This window comes from Equus caballus, chromosome 4 (assembly GCF_041296265.1).
Source record: "Equus caballus isolate H_3958 breed thoroughbred chromosome 4, TB-T2T, whole genome shotgun sequence".
NCBI classification, from domain to species: Eukaryota; Metazoa; Chordata; class Mammalia; order Perissodactyla; family Equidae; genus Equus; species Equus caballus.
The window spans coordinates 102,229,492-102,255,596 of record NC_091687.1 but is presented as its reverse complement, the minus strand read 5'-3'; the positions used below and the strand labels follow the sequence as shown (position 1 = coordinate 102,255,596).

Genomic DNA, 26,105 nt, shown 5'->3' with positions numbered 1-26,105 from the left:
GCAGAACTCTTTCCTGTCACACATGCCACTCAATGCCAGCAGCCTTCCATGTCACTCAGAGGAACAACATTCCTAGCATTCCTGTGTCCCCTGAAAAGAGTACATCTCAACTCCTGGGGTCCTTGATGAAGTGTTAAACTCATGTTCCAAGAAAGAGCGACTAAGAAACTAAATTTTGCCTACTTAGTCTTACATTCTGGCCCCCTTGATCAAGCATTTGAGCTGAGCGACAATACATTGATAAGTGGCACAGAGATCTGGTAATATGCTTTCAAGGAGGTCTGTTGAGGTCATTCATTTTCCCAACCATCTCTGTGTCCTCCAGAGCGTCTCTCACAGAGTGTGCTCCCTACTTCATGATCATATCCATACTCAGGACTCCCAAAGTAGGTGATTCTGAAATCTCCACTTCTAGACTCAGCCTTGTCCAGGTCAAACGCACAGCCTCCTCTACTTTCTCTCCCATTCTAATACTTTCCCCTCCGCCCCATTCTGCTTCTCAGACAGAAGGCATCATGGCATATTGGAGACAGCAGTAGAAATCAAGAACGTTCACCAATGGAATTACATTTGAGCTTGGCCTAGATGAATGAATTGAATTTCTATAAGCAGAGAATGAAGAAAGGCAGGTCCAGGTAGAGGGAAGAAAAACAGAAAAAGGAAAAACCTCAGAAGGAGGATGAGATGTGGCATGTTTGAGGAAGAGCAGTGATCCAGTGTGATGCGACAACTTTATAATTCTCCAGTTAGGGGCGTTGTTTTTGTTGCTATTTTGTATTATTTTTTTAAATCTTAGAGCCATTTCAAAGAACACAAACTAAGGGCCATAGAACAACTGAATACTGTAGTTTACATATAAACTCAGCAATATGGTTTTAAAAGACACTGTTATTCCCCAGTCATATATATGATGTATCAGTTAATACTTTCTCACATGACGTTCCCCCATTTTTGCGATAGTATCTCATTGTAAACATATCAAATTTATTGACGAATATCACCTTAGCACTTTTTTTCCTCCATATTAATGACTCCAAACCTACAATTTTCTGGCTTTCACTCTTGTTTTTTCTTCAGATTTGGTCTTTCCCTAGTGAATTCCTTTCCATTTATCTTGATTAAACCTCACTCTATTGATTTCTGTCCTTTCTCTAACTTCTCAGAAACCTACTGTATATTAATTTTGTTTGCTGTGATATTAGCTACCTTCCCGGAACTGAGTAATATTCAGGGAAGTTAAAATACAACAACATTGAAGAGCCAGCCTTGCAGTTAAAGTTCGGCACACTCTCCTTCAGTGGCCAAGGTTCCGTTCCCAGGCACAGAACCACGCCACTGGTCTGTCGGTGGCCATGCAGTGACGGCGGCTCACATGGAGGAGGTAGAAGAATTTACAACTGTAAACAACTGTATACTGGGGCTTTGGGGAGAAGAAGGGAAGAAAAAAGGAGGAAGATTGGCAACAGATGTTAGTTTAAGGCGAATCTTCCCCTGAAAAAAAAAAAATTCCAATAACATGGAATGACCTCCCTTTCAAACTTTGGATGTTATGTTAAATTCTAACAGGATGAGAAAATATGTGCATGCATATTTTATCTTAAGAAGAAAAATTCTTTGTGTTCCAATGATTTCTCTTGCTTCATTGGAGAAAATTATAACATTTAGGAGTCATCTACTAAAAGGCCAAGCTTAAATACATGCCTTCCTTTGCAGTGGGACAAAATAAGGAGAAAGGTTCATATCCTAAAACCAAGAGAGTTACTATTGGAGAGTTATGATAATAAGCAGAATAAAAATAATACATAATTACTTTTGACTTTATTTTTCTGTGTATCAAATATTACACACTCATTCATTCATTTAATCTTTATAAGTGTCCTAAGAATTAACACTTAAATAATTTATTCAATGTGATGAAGCAAGGTAAAATTTGAACCCAGGTCTTTCTGACTCTTTTCTTGTTATAGTGTGTTCTGCTTTTAATTCATTCATTCAACTCCATAACTTTTTTTTGAGAGTCTCCTATTTTCCAACCACGCTGCTGGATGCTGGAGATATAGTGATGAACAGGTAAGTTTCTAGTCCTCATAGATCTTAATGTCTGTGGGGAAGACAAATCTTTCTCTTAGGCTCATCCATATTCTTTTCTTTACTGCACAGAAAATAAAACTATTTTTTATATTTTTATAGCTATTTTTTTATAGCTCAGCCACGAGCTCCCTCAACTGACCTTCCCTCCACCTCAAAATGTATTTATACTCCTCCCATCTTCACTTCCCTCCACGTCGCCTGACAGGAGGAAGATCCATCCTGTTCTTTAGGATCTACCGCCAAAACTGTCGTTTTGACCCCATGTACTCCCAACATTTCTCGAAATTTTTTTCCAAGCTTCTCTCTCATCTTCAATATTTCCCTCTCTACTGATTGTTCCCTCTGGCCAACAATCTCCAGAAATAAAAATACATATATTTGGTTTTGGTCTTATCTTTCTCAAGCTACTGCTTTCTTTCACTCTTGTCCTCAGCAATAGATTTAACAGGTTTGAGAATCATTTTCTCACTTTCACACATCGTATTCACTCTTTGAACCAATACAAAATGACCTTTGCCTCTCCATTGTTAAACTCGAAGACAAAGGGAAATATAAAATACCCCGGTCCCTCACTCCATGACTGTGATCATTCTGAGGGATGTATGTCACTCGGCCTCCCAGTTTCCTCAGGAGATTCGCTGCAGTCACCCCTGCAGACACTACTCACTGGCTGCGTTCCCTTTGCCTTATCCATTCCCCACTCCCCTACCAGCATTGTCTGCACTTCCTCCACTCAAATCTTTGTTCCATCCGCTTCTGAGAGAACCAAACTAAGAAAAGAGATGTTTTCAAACCAAATCCTGTCAACTCTAATTCTTTACCTTCTTTCCAAATCTTCTTTTTTTCCCATTTCCTCTGTAATTGTTTTATTTTAAGCACTCATCTTCTGGCTCCTGTACTAACTTCACTTTCTGCCTCCATCACTTTCTACCTCTAATGCATTCCTTGCATACTTTGAGTGTATTTTTTTTTCTAAAATATAAGCCTACTCATGTCACTGCTCTGCTTAAAAACTTTTGATATCTCCCTTTCTATCCATAGAACAAAGTTATTGTTGACTTGGAATCTTAGGCCCTTCCTAAATTTGCACCAACCTACATTTTTGGCCCTACATTCTACCATTCATTCTAAAGTCCAGCCACATTGAATTAATTATACCTTACCTAAACACACACCCTTTACTTCAGAACCCTTGCTTTTGCTGTTTCTTCTTCATGGAGTGCCCATACCTCTTTCCATCCCTCCCTCCCCTAGAAACTCTTATTCATTCTTCAAGACCCCATTCAGATGCATCATCTCTAAAAAGCATTCCTTAATCTCTCTAAACATGGCTATATGTCTTACATGATGATGTAGCACTCTGTTCATATCTCTATCAGACCACTTATGTTTTATTGAAATTTGTTTATATATCTCTCTCCTTCACTGTCCTATAAGTTCTCTCAAGTCAAGACCATAACTTACTAAATCTTCTTGTTTCTAAATACTAGCGTCTTCCTGTTTCCAAATACTAGGACCAATATCTAGCGATAAGTATTTGGATAAATGAATGAATGCTAGAAATTACAATTAACTGACATGAAGGGAAAGAAGCAAGTGGGATTATTCTAGGTTTTTTGCTATCCCATCTCCCCCATCCTCCTCCACCACCACCAGTACATATAAACCAAAATTTCTGAAGTAGATTTAATATTAAAGCAAGTCTCAGGTACGATATGATTTGTGAAACAAGAGGGCTATTGCAGCCCTAAAACTATCTTTCAGACTACCTCTTCAACTCATGAAAATCTTTTACTGGGACACAAACCTTTCACTTCAATATTAGAGAAAAAAATGCTAAAATTCAAATGACTTGGGAATTAATACACTTATGTAAATTAGTTTTATTGCTAAAATAAATTATATCAAATTTCGATGTGAGGAGAGGATTAAAAATCAAGCAGGCAATGAGTCTCTGAAGAATGGGGTTACTGGTGCCCTGAATCCATTCCTTTGTACTGAGACAAACAAAATTTATGCACAAAAGGAGTTTTCTATTATATACTTCCACGCATTTTCTACTAAGTTTCAGATTCTTACTTTTTCTACTACCAAAATATCTCTGTTAATATCCCATCCCCTTAGGACCCTGCTCTGCACTTCCTTGGGTCATACTGGATAAACTCCAGTAATCACATCAACTAAGCCAATGGATCTGAAACTTGTCCAACCACCCGAGGAGGAGTATTTTTGAAGAGTTTCTCAATCCCTCCTCAAACGTATTAAGTTTAGAACCGCAGATATGAGGCATAGAAATCTGAATTTTTTTAAAGCTCCCCAGGTGATTTTGATGCTCATCCAGGTTTGGAAATCTCTAGACTGGCAAATATATGACCTCTTTTGTGGTACTTCATTTAACTCAATTAAGTAAGTATCCACCGGGTGTTGATCATATGCTTAGCATAGATGCATCATATAGCTAGCATTTCACAGTGTATATGGTTCCCTCCCAGTGTTTTCTATAGTGCTAACTGGGCATTCATTGCCTCTAGGGAGAGTCGTTATGCGTAAACCAGTTAGAGAGCCAAAAGAGAGCCATATCATATGGAAACGATTTTGAAGAATGTGTTATTTGACAGAAATAATATTGCCCTTTCCATTACCTTTACCCACCCTCCTTCGCTCAGACTATAAAGTTTCTATTCTGAGGAAGAGGAGAGAAAAGTGACAGGATACCCAGACAAGTTTAAATATTCAAGAGAAGAGGGCTTGAAATGGAGCAAGATCCAAAATCATCTGTCCTCAACAGCCCCCATCCCAGCAAACACAGAAACACACCCTGTAGTGCTAAGGATCGTCCAAAAGCCAGCCTGAAGGGATAATAACTAGTTATCACACTCATCAACCTCCCAAGACTAATGGGCAAACTCAGGAATGGGGGATACTGAGAATTGAAGACATCTAGAATTGACTTAGGTGGAATTTCTACCAAACAGAAGAATGAGGACAAAAATAAAATAACTTCCACTCACAGGAATTGAAAGAAAGATAGATATCTTGCATAACTTAATTTGTGGTCTAGTATTTATGCCAATGCTTTAGCATTGACCTAAAGTTGTGGGTGACTCTAAAAGCAGAGCAAATTGCAGCGTCCCTTCCTTAAAGGAGGCTGTGGAAGGCAGCAGTGGGAGGAGAACAGGCTTCAGAGTCAGACACACCGGGGTGAATCCTGGGTGTCCTAGCAAGGGTTGGCTGTTTGTGTTCACTGAGGTTCACTTGCATCATCTACAAAGTGAGAATGGTGCTTTAGAATGAAATGAGGGGTAAGGGTTAGAACCCTGAGACAGGTTACAAGCTCAGTAAATGTCAGTTCTTTTATTTCTTCCAAGAGTATTTTATCTTAATTTTGAGGCCCCTTATTTACACAAAAGAAAGAATAATCATGCCAAGGTAGAATGACTCAATCCCGTAATTCTTATAAAGTATGACTTTGTAGATTTCTGTCACTGTTTGAACCTGTGGGAAGAAGCTGATGTTCTGCTGAGTGTGTTGGTGATGACCCTTCCCTCCCATCAAACATACCAATGAAGCAGACACTGATTTCGCCACCTCCTCAGTTTCTTAGATGTTTGAATCAGAGTTTAACCCAAATCACTCTGGTTACAATGGCTGCAGAGAGCTAATCTGTAAACTCGGGGTCTTGTTCTGATTACAATAGCAAGAGGAAGCTTTTTATTTTCGCTCAGATTGGCAAGCTTTTGTGCAACTGCATTTGAATTGTAAAGTCCATTTGAAACACACCCTCTCTGAGCGCTGGTCTCTGCAGATGGAGGAAGTGAATGCGGTTTCTAATTTATAGTCAGTGTTATGATGCACAAGGTAACCATAGCTTTCAGGTAAGGAAAGTGGAGACTTGGCACAGCAATTTGGAATTTTTATAGTTAGTATCATTTTCTTGTTAATGGGTCCATTGACAATCATAATATTGGGCCATAAAAGTTGGTGTTAACTTTCCTTTGCCATTTCCAAATTTTCACCTTCTTTTTTTCTTATTCAAACAATCATTGATGATTATAGTTGAAGACGATTATAGAGATTGCACAACCCAGGGACAAGAAAGCGGCAGTCTTTAGGCAGAAGTCCAGCTACAGATGGGTTTATTTTCTCCCCACAAAATGTTTCTTTCTCCTTTTCTTCTTTTTTTTTTTTTTTTTTTATTCTTCATTTCTATTTTTCTCTTTTTTTAAATCAAGGGATGACTTAGATACAGGGAAGTGCCCAAATCTTAATGTGAATTTTGTATATGTGTATACTTATGTAAACCACATTCCAATCAAGATACTGGACATTTCCACAGTTTCCTTACAGCCCTCTTAAATAACCAAAATAACCCAAAATAACCGCTATTCTGATATCTATCCCCACAGGTTAGTTTTGCTTGCTTTTAATTTTGCATAGACGGAATCACATAGTATGTCATCTTCTTGTGTATGAATACAAATGCTATGAATAGTCTTGTACGTGACTTTAGGTGGACATAAGCACTCATTTCTAATGCGTGTCTACCCAGGAATTAAATTGCTAGGTTGCAAGTTATAAATAGTGTATAAGGATGCTTACAACTGCCAAATGGTTTCCCAAACTGATTGAGTTAATTTATACACTTATCGGCAATATGTGACTTCCGGTTGCTCCACTCTTCGCCAATACTTGGTAAGGTATTTTCAATAAATTTTAACTTGAATATGTCTAGGGTCTGTGTGCATCTTCCTCAGTCCATAAAACTTCCCGTTGTCTTATACCTAGGCATTTCATATCCAAAATTTAAGTCCATGGTCCTTGAAGTCTTTTGAGTCAGCCAACTAACTATTAATCTCATCCAATTTCTCACTTATCAGTTTAAGAAAACTGGTCCCAGGAAATTTAACTGGCTAACCCAGTGTCACATAACTAGTGACAAATTTAGAATTAGATCTCAGGCTGGACTTCTAGACCAGGCCACTTTCTACTTCTCAGCACTGCCATCCACTGATACTCAGCCCCCATTTTAACTCTTATCTCTACTTGATAAACCCCCTTTCAAATAACTTTATGAAAGGAAACGTACCCATCAATAATGTGCCTCACTTGGCACCATATTGTTGGCCTATATCACAAGGCTTTCTATTGCTTCTTTTCTTGAACAATAAATGGAAAGCATAAATACAAATATGTGTTGAAAGAAGTATTTCATAAATATGTGAAAGGAGGTATAAAAAAAAGACTGGAATAGGAATCAGCCGACTGCCTGCTAGTTTTCAGAATCTTATTCAAGGAGAGAGGAGCCTACCAATAATGGGAATAGGTCATTCTCATCCCACCTCAAGGGCTATTTTACCAGATTCACAAAATCTTCATGGAAAAGTGTAGTGGTTTACTGGCTGGTATTTCTTCCTGGTCTCTACCTTCTTGATATAGTATAAACATTTGCTTAAAATCAGGGAGAGGAGTAAATGAAGTTACGTGAGTAAATATGGTATAATTTGAATTAGGCAAAGGCCGTGAAAGAAGATTGAAAAGTGAAGGCACTATGATGATGTCTATTGACTTCACCTCAGTTTCCTCATATAGAAAATGAGGAGTTAGCTGAATTATTTTTAAGATTGCCTTCAGCTTGGTGGTTCTATGAATGGATTAGCCATAAATATAATTTATATGATGAAGGGAAAACATAAAACAAACCCAGAATTTATTTATGAATATCTGGTTTGAGAGACAGACTTAATTATGTAAAATGGAGACTCCTGTCATCTGATAAACTGGCATTTCCATTAACTGGTCATTGACATGAACTTGGTCTAGTTATTTCATAATCCATCATCCCCCTTCTCCCTCCTCACCTGCCTTCCAATGTATTTGATTAAACAAATTTATGTTTAGTATTTGACAAAGAAATAGTTTCTATTCCTATAGTTTCTTTTCCACTTTATCAACCTGATATATTTCTTACTGGTTTATCTGAGAAAAATGGGATCAATTATTATGCTATACAAAACCAAAAATATGAAAGTAATAAATCTATCTCAAATGAACAATATAAAATTGTATTTATAGAGTCTGAAATGAAATTACATTAGTCATCTTTTCACCAAACGATCTGAAGCGTATTTCTTTTCCCAAAATGGTCTGAAGCAATGGAATAAAAACTCAGGAAGAACTTTTTGGATTTCTCATACCTAGAAAAGAGGAATTCCTGTAAAAAAGCTAGATTAAAATTATCAGAATGTTTTGATTTGTTTTGACAGACTGGGAACTCCAGAGACAAGACATTCAGTACCTTACTTAGGAATCACCTTTTCCCCTTGTCATATGAGGATTCATGTTTTCCTTAATTAGAAATTGATCAGAAGCCTAATAAAGCTTGATGAGTGATAGCACTAAAAATCCTTTTCACAAAAGGCTGAACTCTATCTACTCACAAATTTTCTTCCCTTGAACTCACTCCATGCCCTCATTGCATGTCTGAAGAGAGGATGGGGGGAAATTCGACTTATTTTTCTTTGTACAGTTTCCCACTAAATTTTTTATTACTAAGAGTGGTTCTAATAAGTTAGTCAGAGTAACTGAAGAAATGTAAATGTTTTTTATACAGAGGAAGATGAAATCATTTAAAGATTTACTTGAGGATGTTTCTAGAGATTTACAGAGGTGGAGGAACCCTGGCTTAGGAAAGAGAAATAATTTAGTTTACACCAACAGGACCTGTGGTTTGTGATTCACTCAGACCAAAATCTTCAGCCCTCCCCCTGGGAACAAACTCATGCATAAACAGCCAGAAACGTAGATTGTGGGAGTTAATAAAATAGTATGAAAATCAATCAGTTGGGTGAAGAAAGGCTGTTGAATAGAATTCAAAGTTTAAATATCCCTACATGATGGTGTAAGTGATTGCACTGTGTCACAGCTTCCTTACAGTCAGGATCTTGATTTATTGTGTGTATGTTTTGATGGAGAGATATATATATATATACAGAGAGAGAGAGAGAGAGAGACAGCACACACTGTCGGTAAAACTGCCTTGGTAGTGGGTAAGCAGGAGATCTTATTCTTTACCAAAGAAATCAAACAAAAATTCCACGATGAAACGGATCTAGTGAAAAAGTCTGACTTAGAAGGAAAGTAGGCAGAATACAGTTAAACAAAGCAAAAACAAGCCACAGAGAGATGCCCTGGCTGGGAGGTTCAGCCTGGGTTCAGTAAGGGACACGCTCAGCATCAGGGTCACCACCAGGGCTTGTGCTCAGGTTGTTACAAGAGCAAGAGTAGGACAGAGGGACAGACGGGGGGAGTGGAGTCATGACAGGTGTTAAAGCAAGTGAGAAGAGACGACGGGCTACAGTGTGGTCACAAATAAGTGTCAAGAAGCTGAGTTTGGGAAGGACATGCTTAGCCAGGATTAGAGAGCTCACAGTCAAAGAAGTAAGAACAGCAAAATATATCTGAGGAAAAATATCTCAGATGACATCAGAATTCTGTCTTTTCAAGGATTTTTATTATTGCTGTAGTTAAATGCAATAGTTCTTCTGGGGAAATGACAAACATCCCCTTGGCAACTCTGCTCCAGGGCAGTCTTCCTTACTAGAAGGATTTTAGGCCCAGAGAAGTGATTTTATTTTCATCTAACCAACCTTTCTCTAGTCTATGCTGGATATTAGTCATTGTAGCCAGCCTGGAGCCATAGCCAAGAAGCCAGTGGAGACAGAGTCCTTTGAGTCTCCTAAAACTTCCACGGTTAGCTTTTTCCCCAAGATAAGAGTTCCAATCTAATAGCTGAGCTTTTACCTGAGGTTCTGACATAAACCACAAAAACATTCAGAGTCATAGAAGTTAGAAACAGCAAAATACGCAGCTCCAGGGCAAACCAAAGTAACCTGTTGACTACTGTTTCCTTTAGTGTCCAGTGGAAGAACTGAACCCGGAGCAAGGACTAAATCTCAGTGAAACTAGAAAGAATGAAAAGATTTCTTAAATCTCCTAGGAGAGAAGAGCACAGGCCAGATTTGGGAGGCAGACCGGGGAGTTCACTATAAATTTCAGTGATTGCACACCTGAAAGATTTTACACTTTTAAAAATCTTCATGCCTGTGGTATTGTGGTTTCTGTTTCAAAATACCCTTCCTAACCACAGTGAAGGGATTAGGGAAAAAAAGAACTAACCTAAGCAATTTTTTTTTTTCTTACTGAGGAAGACTGTCCCTGAGCTAACATCTGTGCCAGTCTTCCTCTATTTTGTATGTGGGACACCACCACAGCATGGCTGCCAACGAGTGGTGTAGGTCTGCACCTCGGGACTGAACTCAGGCCACCGAAGTGGAGCATGCAGAACTTAACCACTATGCCCCAGGGCCAGTCCCCTAAGTGAATTTTTAAAACAGTATTTTAACTAGATATTTTAAGGCTAAAGAAAAAGGAACTGTGAGTGAATATTGTACTCTGGCTAGTAGATTTATTTCTTACAGAGCATGGGTTATCAATTTAGAATCTACTTTAAGAATACTCTAGTATCAAACAAATAAGTAAATAGTTTATACACAATGAAAGCCAGGTTTTTCACTGTTGAAGAAAGAACGTTCAAATGAAGAAGAGAAAGACTAGAATGAATCATGTGCTATGGATTGGGTTTGGAGGTATAATTATTATGAACTCATAGTCTTCAGATAGGTAAATAAGTAGGTAGATAGACAGATAATCTGTGTGTGTGCATGGATTGGTATTTATATATATACATTTCCTAATTCTGTTTGCTGAGAGAGCCTAGAAGCGAGAACACCCAATAGAAATGAACACATCTTGGCACCCACATCTCGGTTTACATATAGTGTTCTCCCATAAACTGAAACATGTGAAGTGTTTGATTCCAGAACTGGGGCAGAGAAAAGGCAGATGAGCCTGGAGCATCCTGAGGGGCCATAAAGTAAGAAATTGCTCCAAAATGGAAGAGGTAGCATATTGAAAGGGCACAGAAACCACCTAAAAAGCTCCCAATGGCCAACACTGGAACACTTTGAGATGAATGAATGAATAAATAAATAAGCAAATAATAGTATTGGATTAGAACTCATAGAATAAAATAAGTATCAATTAATAAATGTGGGAAGAGAAATAGCTCTTATTTACAGCAGAATTCTGATTAATAAATATGGAAGAAATGAGGGAAATAGACCATTACAACACCACAGTAATAATTGTGCAGGTAGGTGCCACTCAGACATGTTAAAATTAGTGGGTTAAAGTTTGAGGAACAGGAATTTCTCAAACTACCTCCCCAAGATATTTATTAATGAAAAAAGAAAACTAGTACGGTCACAGCAGAGAAGGCTGGCAGACAGCACCCTGACCGGTACTAGGCATGTGGACGTCATGCACTCCCTGATACAGTGCACCGAGAAGAGCACACCACATCTGCAACAGTCTTGCCAAAAATACGTAATCTCAATCTATTCATGAGAAAACATTAGACAAGTGCAAACTGAGGGCCGTTTTGCAAAACAATGGTAATCTGCAAAAGTTTCCAGGTCATGAAAGACAAGGGAAGACAGTCTTTCTTGTAAGCAACTCTTACAGATTTGAAGAGACGGAGGAGACAGGACAAATTCAGTGAAAGTTGGCATTGTGGACTACATCCTAGAACAGAGAAAAGGACTTTAGTGGGAAAACTGGTGAAATCCAAATGAAGTCTGTAGTTTACTTAATAGTATCATACCAAAGTCAATTTCTTGGTATTGATCATTGTACGGTGGTTATAGAATGTTAACATTAGAGGAAACCGGAGGAAAGGTAGAGAGAAGCTCTTTGTACTATTTTCACAACTTTTCTGTAAGTCTAAAATTATTCCAAAAGAAACGTTAAAAAAATGTTTTATCTAAATAAATCTTTTGTCTTCTCACTAAATATTGGATTGAATTGCATTGAAATGAATTAAATTCTAAGAATCAAAGATAGAGGAGGAAATGCTATGAGGAGGAAGATAAAGATCGCTGTGTGTCCCCAGAACTAAAGCCACAGGAAAGGATCCCAGGGGATGGTGTCAGGCAGAGCTGGGGTGGGGGCCCCGCTCAAATCTAAGCTGTGTTCTACCAAAGAGCTGTAGACTTCTCCGGGCGTAGTTAGTAGGCTGTGGAGCTGTGCCCTCCAGAAGAATATGTCCATTAGGGACCAAGGGAATTCTGGAAGAGAACTTATCCAAAGACAGTGTTTCTCAAACTTTAGTTATTCTGCATACTATTTTCACAATTTTTGCTAGCTCTTATATGACCTGAATTATTGTTTGCTCCACACCTTCCTTAGCATTGACTTTGGAATGGCTTGCTTTTTTAACTTGCTCTTATCCCTATGCTACTTAAAATCATCTTGCATGTCACCAGTGGTCCACATACCACAACAGGGGGCCGGTCTTAGAGGTTGTGAAGGGGTGCTGTAAATAATGAAGAAACTAAGGGGAGGGGATGATTGTCCATCCAACACATCACTCACACACACACACACACACACACACACACTACTGTCTCAGCCTAAACAGAGAGAAACATAGAAGAGGAGCCAGGCATTCTTGCTGCTTTGGCACGGAAAATTCCATGACTTTGGAGCATTGAGGGATCCAGAGAACATAATGAAGCTCTGGAACCTCAAGGACGTAGATGTCAGGAGTAGAGGTGATGGAATCCAGGAGTGGCAGAGATGGTGGAGGACAGAGGAGTGCTGATGGCACTCAGGCAGCAGACAAAGGGAGAACCAGAGGTGGTAGCAAGGCCACCATCTCTGGAAGCACTCAGAGTTGCCCAGCGCATAGGCAAAAAGATTCTCATAACTGGCAATTGAGCTATGCAGCTGTAAGGCCCTCTCAGGCAGTTGTGTGTGCTGGAAACTGCGCTAAATAGGCTGGAGAAGGAATGAAGAAAACAACTATATCACAAAGTGGCAGAACAAACTTGTATTGTAAGTCTATGCGTGATATCTTTAAGGATTCTGAGAAATAACTAGAGCTAACTGGTGTGTCTTTATATGCATGAAGGTCCTGTATTAGAAATTGGAGATAGAAGCCAATGAAAACTAATCACGCAAGTAGTAGCTAGGATGTACAGTTACGGGAGTGTAAACCGGTAAAGCCATTCCACAAACTGCTGGCAGTACTTAGCAAAATAAAGTGTGGACACATCTCATGATCCTTTAATACGAGAAAAATTCCCACATAGTCTTATAAGAGGAAATGTTCATTACATTTTGGTTTGTAATGGCACAAATTTGAAAGCAATCTAGGCTTTCAATATTAGATTATTGGATAAGTAAAGTATAGTCGGTGTAGACCATGGAACACTGGGCAGCAATCAGAACAAGGAATTACATGTGTGAACAGCATGTGGTTTGATTTTAAAACAGAGAGTTGAGAAAAAATACAAATAAAATAGTCTAACAGCTAGCAGCCATGTAACACTTACTATGTCAGATACTGTTTGAAGCACTTTACATTTATTTTAACTTATTTCTTCCTTGCAAAAACCCTATGTGGTAGGTAGTGTCACTGTCCCCAGCTTATGGATGAGGGAATTAAAGCACAGAGAGAATAAGTGACTTGTCCAAGATCAAATAGCTAATTAGTGGTAAAGAAAATGTTTAGAACCAGGCCACCTATCGCTAAAATCCTTGCTCATACCACTACATAATATTGATATCCTCTATCAATAAAAAACAGGAAGCAACTTTGATCTAATGCATTCTTGTGATTTAAAAACACGTCCATTTCCAAATTAGAGTACAAATGTTTTAAAATATATATATATTTCCAAGAATGTGTAACAGAAAACCAGCAGAATGAATATGCCTATTTGGGGTAGAGCGGACAAGGGTCAGAGTACATAACAGGTTTAAAAGAGGATAATAAATAAAATGAAATGAAAGAACATAAAATAGTTGTAAGGCTTAGAACTGACAAGGCAGCTGGGAGAGTTTTAGAGAAATCAGAGGGGCTGTCGTTGGTAGCGTGGCCTCAGCATGGTCCAGGCTGAGAGAGAAAGAATTGAAGCCCAGACTAATGGTCTACCACATAAATCAAGACGCATTCGGTACCTGAAGGAAGGATTACTCCGGGATAGACAATCTTTCCTTGCTTCATAATTACTGTATAATATTCATCAAATTTCTTGTCCATTGAGTCAACAAAACAGAATATTTTTTTAACTTGAGATATAATTGACATATAACATTGTACTAGTTTTAGACGTTCAACATAATGATTTGATGTGCGTATGCCTTGCAAAATGATCACCACAATAAGCTTAGTCAACCTCCATTATGACACAGTTACAATTTTTTTCTTGTGATGAGAACTTTTAAGATCTACTCTCTTAGCAACTTTGAAATAGATAATATTGGTAACTATAGTCACCATGCTATACGTTACAGACCCAGGACTGACTTATAACTGGAAGCTTGTACATTTTGACAACCTTCACACATTTCCCCCGCCCCCAGCCCCCAGCTCCTACCTCTGGCAACCACCAATCTGTTCTCTATATCTGTGAGTTGGGTTTCTTTTTCTGTTGTTTTGTATTTTGTTTTTTGTTTTTAGATTCCATGTGCAAGTGAGATCATACAGTATTTGTCTTTCTCTGTCTGATTTTTTAATCAGATTGTTTGGTTTTGGCTTTTTTTCTGAGTTGTATGCATTCTTTATATATTTTGGATATTAATTCCTTATCACAGATATACGATTTGCCAATATTTTCTCCCATTCAGTAGGTTGCCTTCATTTTGTTGATAGTGTCCTTTGCTGTATGGAAGCTTTTTAGTTTGATGTAGCCCCATTTGTTTATTTTTGCTTTTGTTCCCTTTGATGTTTGTGTCAAATCCAAAAAATGACTGCCAAGGCTGATGTCAAGGAGCTTACCCCCTATGTTTTCTTCTGGGAGTTTTATGCTTTCAGGTCTTACTCAAAGCAGGATTTTTATTTACTTTTTATTTTTTTATTTTATTTTTTTTTTTTTGGTGAGGAAGACTGGCCCTGAGCTAACATCCATTGCCAATCCTCCTCTTTTTGCTTGAGGAAGATTGTCACTGAGCTGATATCCATGTCAGTCTTCCTCTATTTTGCATGTGGGATGCTGCCACAGCATGGCTTGATGAGCTCTCTGTAGGTCCTCACCTGGGATCTGAACTTGTGAAATCCAGGGCACCAAAGCAGAGTGCACGAACTTAACCACAACACTACCAGGCCAGCAGAATATTTTGACCCCAAAATGTAGTCCCCACATGCCCCACATTCCATACTTTAGACCTGCTAACTTTCTTTGTTCTTTGTATCAAGAATTAAATAATAGCTATGAATCCTGCATCCAATTCATAATGAATCTTTCTGGTAGTAATAATCACTACAAAATAAAACTGATGACTAAAATTATGCATTCAATGTTTAGTAATGACTAGAAAGTGTTGAAAATTTCAAAAATTTCTTGAAAAACTAGATCTGCAAATTTGGCTCAAGAAAATTGGGTACTTTTTATACACAGGAAATAGTAGACACAAAAGAAATTGGACAGCATGGGGCCGGCCTGCTGGAGTAGTGGTTAAGTTCATACACTCCACTTCAGTGGCCTGGGTACAGACCCACACACAGGTCATCAAGCCACACTGCAGCAGCATCCCACATATAGGACAGAGGAAGACTGATACAGATGTTAGCCCAGGGCAATCTTCCTCAAGCAAAAGAAAGGAAAACTGACAAGAGATGTTAGCTCAGGGACAATCTTCCTTACCAAAAAAAAAAAAAGAAAAGAAAACTGACAGTAGTGGACATTTTAATATCTAATATTGGACTAATGGGTGGATTTAATCTCTGTTGTAAAATTTATGCAGAAAATTGTTTTCCACTTAAATAGTTTCATTAAAATAAAAATAGAGTGGAAATTTTTTGAAATGGTTTACCCTTGCTATATAAAAAGTGATTAAGTAATTTAATTATAGTTAGCCCCAGGAAATTCTTTCTCAATGAAAATCCATCCATGATGGTGAAATACTGTTTTAACGTATCTGTAGTAACAGGAAATCAACACTTCTTAGGGTCACAACCCAGGAGAACACCAGGTTGTCATCTCCTCTTCACAAGCATCAAGCCCACACCAGACACCACAGCCATTCGGAGGTGGGATAGGGCAGACAAGCCCGTCCAAAATATGTAAAGGGACTAGGAAATTCAATCAAAGGTTAGATTTCAGAGCAATCACTGCAGGCTAGGGAGAGCAGGGACTGTGCAGGAAGCGGCTTTGATCTGGGCCTTAAAGGGTGAACACTATTTTGATGGGGAGGGACCACGATTGAGGGGAGTAGGACTTCTAGCTGGTGGGAACAGTCTGAGAAAATTAATAGAATAGGGGAACATATAAGGCATGATCAAAAAATCAAAAGGTGACCTTTTTGGCTTGATCATAGGTTTTACGTAGGGAAATAGTAGAAGATGTAGCTGGAAAGGCAGGCGTGAGCCAGACTTTGGGGATCCTGAAAACCAAGTTGCATAGTTAGGGCATCACAGAGAAACCATGGAACTGCCCAAGACTTTTGTTTGTTTTGCCGAAAAACTGATAAAACCCCAAACAAACCTTTAAACTCCAGGACGCTTTAGGAAAAAAAGCCTAGAAATTATCCACTAAAAGATAAGATCCAATGATGTAATTTTCCACTTACTCTAAGTCTTTATAAAACATCACACTAGAGAAAAGAGAATCCTGGTAAGGCACTTGTTGGGAGAATTATAACCCTCTCCCAACATGGAGAATAGATTTCCTGCTTAGAATCCCTCCCAGCTTTTTGAGTCAGGCCCAGCACAGCAGCTCCGCTGCCCTCAGGGCGATCATAAGGACCTGGGACTTTGGTTTGTGGCTGTCACCTCAGGCTCAGGGCTCTTCCTCTCTGCTGCTGAACCAAGACAGCTGGGGTTGTAGTGGAAAGAAGCCTGGACAGAGGACAGAGTTCGCTTAGCTCGGCCACTCCGGAGCTTTGTAAGCTGGGCCTCTGCCTTAACCTCATGGGGCTTCGTTATCCTTCCCTGTGAGGTGAAGAACTTGACCTGAGAGGACCTCTAAGTATCCCTCAAGCTTTGACATTTTATGTCCGTAAGACGTTCCTTTAATAAGCTACTTCAACATTTCCAGAAGCACCCTCTCCAGTGCGACACAAAAAGTACTTGACGACAGGTGTTGGCAGATCAATGGACAAGTCAAAAATTATAGGTACACAAAACAAAAGTAGCTCTTTCTATATTCAGCTTAAAATGCAGACCTTACTAATTTGCCTTCTTTCCATATACCTTTACATACATACAGCTGAGCTGCCTGAGCGTGGTCTATTTTTGGTGCAACATCAATTCCGCAAAACAGATTAGGAAAAAAATTCTAATTCTCTTCTTTTCTTTTCAATCTGCTTTTAATACTAACGGCAGACAGAAAAGCAGTGATCAATAATATAGAGGTTGCAATCAGAAGACCTGTGTTTGACTGTCATTACTACCACTTACATTACCTTGACCACATGTTTTTTTTTTTTGAGGAAGATTAGCCCTGAGCTAACATCTGCCACCAATCCTTCTCTTTTTGCTGAGGAAGACTGGCCCTGAGCTAACATCTGTGCCCATCTTCCTCTATTTTATGCGGGATGCCTGCCACAGCATGGCTTGACAAGCAGTGGGTAGGTCCACACCCGGGATCCAAACTGGCGAACCCCAGGCCCCTGAAGCAGAACGTGCAAACTTAACCGCTGCACCATGGGCCTGGCTCTACCTGGACCACATTTTTTAATCTCCCTAAGCCTTAGTTTCTACACTTACAGTGTGATATTTTTGTGAGAATTAATCTAAATCATGTAAATAAAGATAACATATAATAAGCGCTCAGTAAACAGGAGAATATAATAATAATGTTAAACATACATAAAATATTGAACAACAAAAAAAAAGGATGTCTTTTAATATGGAAACTTCCCGAAGAAAATGGCTTAGACTTGGAACACTAACCTGCTAGGATTTGCCTTCCTCTAATTAAGTGGCTCTCAATATTGACTTCATGACAGAATCATTTGGGAGTTTTTGAAAACTACTGATCCCCAAGCTCCACCTGGACACAATAAATCAGAATATCTGGCTCACTTAGACAAGGAGATGGACTGGAAAGCTGAGCTGCTCAGACAGCTGGAGAGCTCTCAGACCTCAAGATCCAGACGTAATTTAAATTTTAGAGACTCAAATCTAATTGAGTTGCCTTCTCCCATTAAAATCTGAAATTACAGAACTGGACTAGATTACAGGTGAACTCATGATACATTTCATACAGTGAAAAACCCCTCCAGGAAAGCAATGATTTCCCCCAAACCTGGGATTCTTATATGTTCTTTATATTCTGAGATAATTTCCATTTCAAATATGCCGATGAATGCCAAGATTTGGAGCTTGGAATCTCTTGTCATCTAGCTCAGACTCAAAGGCAGAACGCAGGCCTGAATGACATATGATGTCGAGATTAATATCTGTGAGCCCTATTTGATGGTTGCGTTAGATGTGTTGGGTCCCTAGTATGTGATCTGATCACAGGATGTGGAGTAACAGAAAAAAAGAGCATCAAAGTTTTTTATTCGCAGTATAAAATTCAGGATTTTTTCCTCAGTCTGATAAAGACATTTCACACTTGGGAGGTTTTGTTATTCTTAAAAATACGTTTCAGTAGTAATAAGGTCCAAATAACTAAATTAGATCGTAAAGAAAAATTTTAACATTTCACATGACTATTTCCGTTTCAGTTTTAAAAGTATATTAATTACAATAGTGTTATTTTAGTGATAATTTTGTAGGCTGACATCATTTTCACTAACTATGAGCCACTTCTGCTATGATACAAAGATAAGATGACTCTACCACTTTTTTTAATGAAATTGCCATTGCTCAAAATATTGAACCTCAATATGTCACTATCTGTATATTAGAAATGACATATGGAACGAATAACATTTTCACTTCTTTTCAAACCTAGTGATTCTCATTAGGAATTCATTTTCAAATTTGCCATTTGGAGATCCCAGACTCTGCCTCCTATAGCATTCTGTGAATTAAATTGGCATAACTAAACATGTCCCTATCAATCAACAAAAACGCTGATGTCCTGTTTTGGCAAAGTTTTCAAAATATAATACATTCAGAGAATGAGGCAGTTTACATCATAAATAAATCTTTCACTAAAATCATAGCAAATTTAACATCCTATAGTTATTACAATGGAAATTAATATAAAAGATTTTCTTAAAAAAAAAAACAAAACAGGATAGGGAGTAGAAACAGCACTACTCAGTTCCAGCCCCAGATCTTTGTCTAATTAATAATGTGACTCTGGAGGGTTTACTTCAATTATCTGGGCTTCCGTTTTCTCCCTCCGTCTCTAAAATTCTTTCAAGCTTCAATATTCTTTAATTCTTTAATTATATGTGCTGTCATGTTTATAATCAAGAGAACCAAAAGCTCATTTCCATGACATAAAAAGTGAGTGAGTTTCTCTTTGGTTATGTGCCGATCTTTAATATGAGAATTTTGCTCTGCTTGGCACTTATATTACTCCATTAAAATGAATAAGCTTACTTCCTAGCCTAAGTTACTGTTCTGAGAATTGGGACAGCTACAGTATTTAAGGAAAAGGTTAAGTTTCTATGCAAAGAAGCCCTAAAATACAATGGCCTAAATTAGATAGACGTTTCTGTTTCACATACTGTTCCAACTGGTCTAGGGTAGGGGGAGGGGGCAGCTCTTTTCCATGAGGTCATACTGCCGTCCAGTTTCTTTCCCTCCTGTTACTCCATCCCCCTAGAGTACTGTCCTCATCATAGTTGGGGAGTTGAAAATTTCCTTAGTAAAAAAGTTCTGGTTTCAAAACCTCTGGTTCCAGATAAGAGAAATTCCTGGAACGTAAGTGATTTGCCCAGTACAACACTACTTCTTACGCTTAGCATTCAGCCGGTCCTCTATCAGCTTCAGCAACGTGCGTCTTCTACCACTTCAAACCCTAACCAGCCACTAACTACGTCAGTATAGTGCAATGGAAAGATCACTGATTTCAGAGCAAAGCAGACATTTGTTTGAATTCCAGATTTCTCGCCTGAGCAAGTGACATAACACTGCTTACCTATAAAATGCAGATAACCTGTATTTCACGGAGCAGAAGTTAGTATGAAATAACATAATGTAAATAAACTTGCTTGTCATGGAACCTGACGCACAGTAAATGTTTCATGAGCGCCCTCACTCTTCCTCACACAGAGAGGAAGAAAATAGCTTTCTGTGCTCAAGTACTGCATGGTGGAGGTAAGATACTCCAACACAAACATCCCTTGAATGACCAGCCTTCTGAGCAATACAATGATGCTGTACATTCACAGAGTCCTCTCCAGTTTTCAGACCACATCTGCATATATTATCTCATTTGCTACAATATTACAAGGTAGGTAGTCAGTAGAATCACCCTCCTTTCACAGCCACATGGAAACCACTGGATCACACTTGATATTTCCAAATCACTCTACACACTTTACTCCATCTGATGCTCGCAACTTTGTGAAGTAGGAGCCGCAGATACCATTACCATCATTTTACAGATAAGAAAACTGAGTTTGAGAGAAGTCATTAGCTTCACTTTTATCAGAATAAAGAGCTAATTTATAAATAGTTCTCAAAAATTATTTTTTAAATGGCAAAAAAAGTGAAGGGATAAATCCGTCTCTTGCTTTCAAATATTGTTTTATTTTGAAGTCTCAGAGAAAAGTATATTCCACATTTAGGACAAGATCCTGATTGTTTTTCTACGTATGGACCAGTATACTCCCTGCTACGCTGTAACAGCAGGTACCTTAGGGGTCAGAGCCACAGAAATCAGGGGTTACTCTCAGCTCTTTCCTCTGAAAAGATACAGACAGCCAACTCTGTGACTGTGGAGCCGGCCCGACTATTCTGTTCCTCTCTGTTCCTCTCCTGCTACTTCAGCAGGATGTACATCAAGAGGCTCAGCTCTACAAGCCAGAAGTGTTGGTCCACTATACTGTGGTGGTGTGGTTTCATTGGGTCAGATCGGGATCTCTCTCCTGGGATGTATGGACCCTTTTAGTTCATTGACTCTGGAAGCTCCATCTCCAGAAACTCACTCTTTCATAACCAGCAATGCTTTGGGCTGCAGGGGTCAATTTTTATCAAGCAGAGATCTATTTAAAAGAAAGAGAGGGGCTGGTCCTGTGGCATAATTGTTAAATTCAAGCGCTCTGCTTCAGTGGCCCGGGTTTGCGGGCCCAGATCCCAGGTGCAGAACTTCAACACTCATCAGCCAGGCTGTGGCAGTGATCCACTTACAAAATAAAGGAAGGCTAGCACAGATGTTAGCTCAGAGCGACTCTTCCTAAGCAAAAAAAAAAAAAAAAAAAAAGGAAAGAGAAAATGTTAAGTGACTACTGGCCTTGGCTCGGCTCAGTGGCTCTATGATAGCAGGTGCAATGTCTTCATGATTTTCTTGGCCTTTTATCAGGGTCATTTGATTACTGCTATGGCTGCAGCCCTCCCATCCTTTGCCAGAGAAGACAAATTTGGATAGCGGAAAGGTGGTGCCTATAAGCATCTGCTTGACCACATCTCTCACTGGCCAGAACTCTGTCACATGGGCACTGTTACTTGCAAGCAAGGCTAATCACCCAAGCTAGAATAATATCTACTTTCATTAATCTCAGGGGAATAAAATCAGCATATTTGGGTCATGGAGAACTTGCTTCCTTCTGATTTCTTCTTACTACTTTTTCTTTCCAAAGTCAAAACAGAAAAAAAAAATTGAGAAAATATCTTGAGTTTCTCTTCTTCTCTGAACAGGACCCAGTGACACTCTCCTAGTCATTTAAAAATTTCCTTGGTAAATACATATGTATCAGTATGGGAAAAGTTTGAAAATATTTTGTATATAAACACATGCAATGCCTAAAAGATGGTCTGGAAAGATATATTCCAAACTTTTGACAGTCATAAATGGTGTGGAAAAAGATTAACTCCATTTATTCTGCTTTAAGAAAATATTCATGTATACTTAAATACATTCTTTTTAAGACGATATAGATCAAAAAATCCTTGGAAACTAAATTCTTGATGTTTTAATTAACATCCATCTTCTTCATGAACATTCTGTCTCCATAGAAAGATATTTTCTTCAGAGGAAATCTACATATACATTCAGCCTCTGTCCACATGTCATTTTGATGAAACTGATTTCTTAAAGAATGTTTGTCCTCTGTATTCCTGGATATTTAAAACCATCATTTAAATGGAACCAAACAAACTTAGCTATGTTATGAACTCCTCATGTTAATTTCTTCTCCCTACAAAGTAACATATAAGGTACTAATAAGATTTACTATATGATATTTAGTCAAACTAATAATATGACACATTTAAGTGCCACATATACTACAGGAAAGAGAATAATAATGTGTAACGAATCTATAAATCATATCAAACATTGGACTGCAATTGGACTTCTCGGCAATAAAGAGGTGGCATAATAAGCCCAACAATGGAATGATGTTCCATATGGGATTCTTAAAGCAGCAATTTTTAAAAGAGTGTAAGTGGAAAACTAAAAGTACAATTAGTTGCACAAAAATATTGATTATACCCAGTAGTTTTATAAAGAAGTGACAAAATAAAAACATGTAGTTGTATGATTAGCTATTAAAATATGATACAGGCAAATTTTATAGTCAAAATGTCATTATGCTTAAGAGAATATCACCAATGGGAAAAATGTGGGCCTCATCACAACCTATAAAATTACATCGCACACTTCCAACTGGATACCATGCAGCTTGTTCCCTTTGAAGAAAAAAATTGCCCCAATTTGTTAAAAAATAAAAATATAAATAAAAATGTATGTATACATTAAGAAATTGAAGTTTTTGGGCACTGTGATATACCCAGGTCCTAGAACGATGCTGCCAGTTAGGAGGCACACAGCAGCTGTTGTTGAATGGATTACTAAATTGAAATACACACCCAAAAATATTATCTCTGAAAAATGGAATTAGAAAGTATTTTAATTTTCTTTCTTTCTCTCTTTCTTTTTCTTCTCTACATCTCTTAAATTTTTAATGAATATATATTACTTTGTCATTAGATAAAATAAATTATAAAGCAATCTTTAAAACAAAATGGTTTAAAATGGCAAGCACCATTTGAAGACCTACCAGACTCGAGTTACTAGGCGAGGCAGCTAGGGATAGCTAGCAGTTGGGCTTACCCGCGGGAGACTCACAGCCAACAAGATGAGCACAGCAGCAAGGAGAGGCCTGGCTGGAGGCCTTACAAGCTCAGATTTTGTGCTTGTTCTCTCTCATGAAGTTGAGATCCAGAACATGTTGCCCTCCTCTGATTATAAAGCTGAATATCTCTTCGCTAACCTGGGGTTAAGGCCATAAGTGAACCAATAACCTCAGGCCCTGGGGGAAAAAAAGTTACAATGAAAAAGAGATTGAAATACCGAGCTTGTGCTACACATGCTTGTTTGGTCTAAAGTCAAGCTCTCCACATAGAATGCATAAGCCCAAAACACTAATGTAAACTTGGTTTGAAGGACAGAAACCATAGAAGAGTCAATCCTTTGGTGTAGCTTCATAGGAGTCCTCACCTGTGAACCTTTCAAGACGATTCTCTCAGATGATGAGTATACATAAGGATTGCAAAATACATGAGCAAGTCCAAAGCCATATTAGGCCATGTAAAAATGAACAAATAAGATAATTCACAGAATAGAATAAAGCAAACTGGAAAAAATAAACCAATTTTACAATAGGATTGTTTAAAGTATTCAACAAGATAGCAAGGGAGAGAATATCGTTCAACAGGAACAAGCAGTTATAAAACAAGAAAAGGAGAAAATGACAAATAGCCAAGGTAGAAATTCTAGGCATGAAACGTTAAGTCATTGAAATAAAAGTAAAATACTCAGTAGACTAAAGAAAATAATGACACAAATGAAAAGAGAATTAGGACATTGGAAGAAAAAAGGACATCTCCCTGAATATAACACAAAGAAATAAAGAATCTGCAAAAGAGAAATCAAAGCTTGGAGGACAACGAGAATGAGCAGCTCTGACATTTGTCTAAGGGGAGTTCCAGAAGAGAGGAGAGAATGTGACTGAGAGAAAACATGTGAAGCAACAATAGCTGGCAATTTTCTAGAAATTGGTCAAGAGATCAGAAGTGGTGAAAAGTATGACTCTGGCCCTATCACTGGTAAGAAATTTTAACACTGGATGAAGCAAATCTTTCCAAGAATTGGACAACAGACGTGCAGGTTTTGGTCCTTGAGAGAAAGAAAACCAAAGTAAGCTCTACTTTCCAAGCTGTGATGGAGCAAAATGGAAGCCAAAGACAATGCAGTGGCCTTGTTGGGCAAAGGACACAGATGGGAGGTTGGGCTTTGAGGGAAGTGAAATTTATGGGCAGGGAACAGGAGAGGAGGAGCCCTGGACGGCTCCAGACAGTGTCCATTTTGCTCTTAGCCAAATCCTATGTTGTGCATTCACGGGACAAGTCTCCCCGAGGCCCAGTTGTGAGCAGCTACTGGAGATGGGCAGGAGGCTCTGAGCTCAGCAGAGACTCTGTGAATAAGACCTTTGTGGAGAAGATTACACAAGGTTACTAAAAGAGTTAACTTAATTATGAATACATGAAGACACATACCATGTTTGCCAGGAGAAGATATTAAATACATTTATTCTCTTCCAACTAACCTATAAATTCAATTTAATTTCAATCAAAAGTGTCTTTCTAAAAGTCACATAAAAAAATAAACTCAAACAGTTTTTAGAAATGAAAACAAAGAGAGGGTGTGCACACCTCAGAGTAGAGAAGATGGGATTAAGACACAATAATCAAAAGACACGAAGCAAAGATTGATGCCTTTGACTACATCACAGCTCAGAACTTCTGTAGGGCTAAAGAAACTGTTAAGAATATTCAAGATCAAGGAAAGAACAGGAAAAAAATTAGTATCCAGGATATGTAAAGAATTCTTGAAAATCAGTAATAAAAACACATTAATGGTAAAAATAGGAAAAATTGGCAAAAGATGATTGGCAGAAGAGGATATGCTAACGGAAAATAAATGTACAAGAAGTTGTTCAACCTCAATAATAATCAAGGAACCTCTGATTGAAAACAGGAGATACCATTTTTGTTCCATCAAGTCAAATACAAATGAGTCCAATAGTATAAAGTGCTAGCAAAGATCTAAAGAAAGAAGTTCTCATACACTGCAGGTGGGAGCAAAAATAGGTACAGCCACTTCAGAGGGCAGTTAAGCAGAGCCTAACAGCATTGAAAACACTTACAACCTGGAAGCACTGCTCTTTCATTTCTGAATATATAGCCTCTTCCTCCCAAGCCCCTCCCCCTAAAAAGCGTGTATATGCACAAGGAACATATTCAAGGAGGTTTGTTGCAGCATATTTTTAATAACAAAAATAAAGAAGGGGAGACAAATCTAATTGTACATAAACACAAGAAAATGAACAAATGCAGTATCCTTATGATGAAATACTTTTTAGCAATTAAAAAGAACGAACGAGATCTATCTATCTATATATGTATATAAACATGGCTTGAGCTTAACATAATAGATTATAAAAAGCAATAGTATGATATATATATATATAATATACACACACATAGACAAATACATAAAACACAGTATACAGCATATGTGTTTTGCTTGTTTGTTTTTAAAGAATGGAAGAGTAAACATCACAGAATTTATCCACAGTCAGAATTGTGAATAGTCTAGATAAATCTATAATGATTTATTTGAGAAAAAAATACTAAAAGAGATTTGTGATAAAATACTAAATTTGTCAATTTTAGATGGAAAAAAGTAAGTAATTGTATATTATTCTTTATCCTCTATTGTTCTTTTAAATGTCATAAAGCTTAAAAAAATTTCACTGTTTGT

The 26,105-nt window shown here is 38.1% G+C and overlaps 1 long non-coding RNA gene across 1 annotated transcript in view; it reads right to left on the bottom strand.

Annotated features, from left to right (window-relative positions):
- LOC111773282 (uncharacterized) overlaps positions 1-26,105 on the bottom strand; it is a 71,760-nt gene that overhangs the window by 44,046 nt on the left and 1,609 nt on the right. Inside the window, exon 2 of the long non-coding RNA XR_011438016.1 lies at positions 23,394-23,592. This is a non-coding gene — a long non-coding RNA (uncharacterized lncRNA). The remainder of the gene's footprint in view (positions 1-23,393; positions 23,593-26,105) is intronic.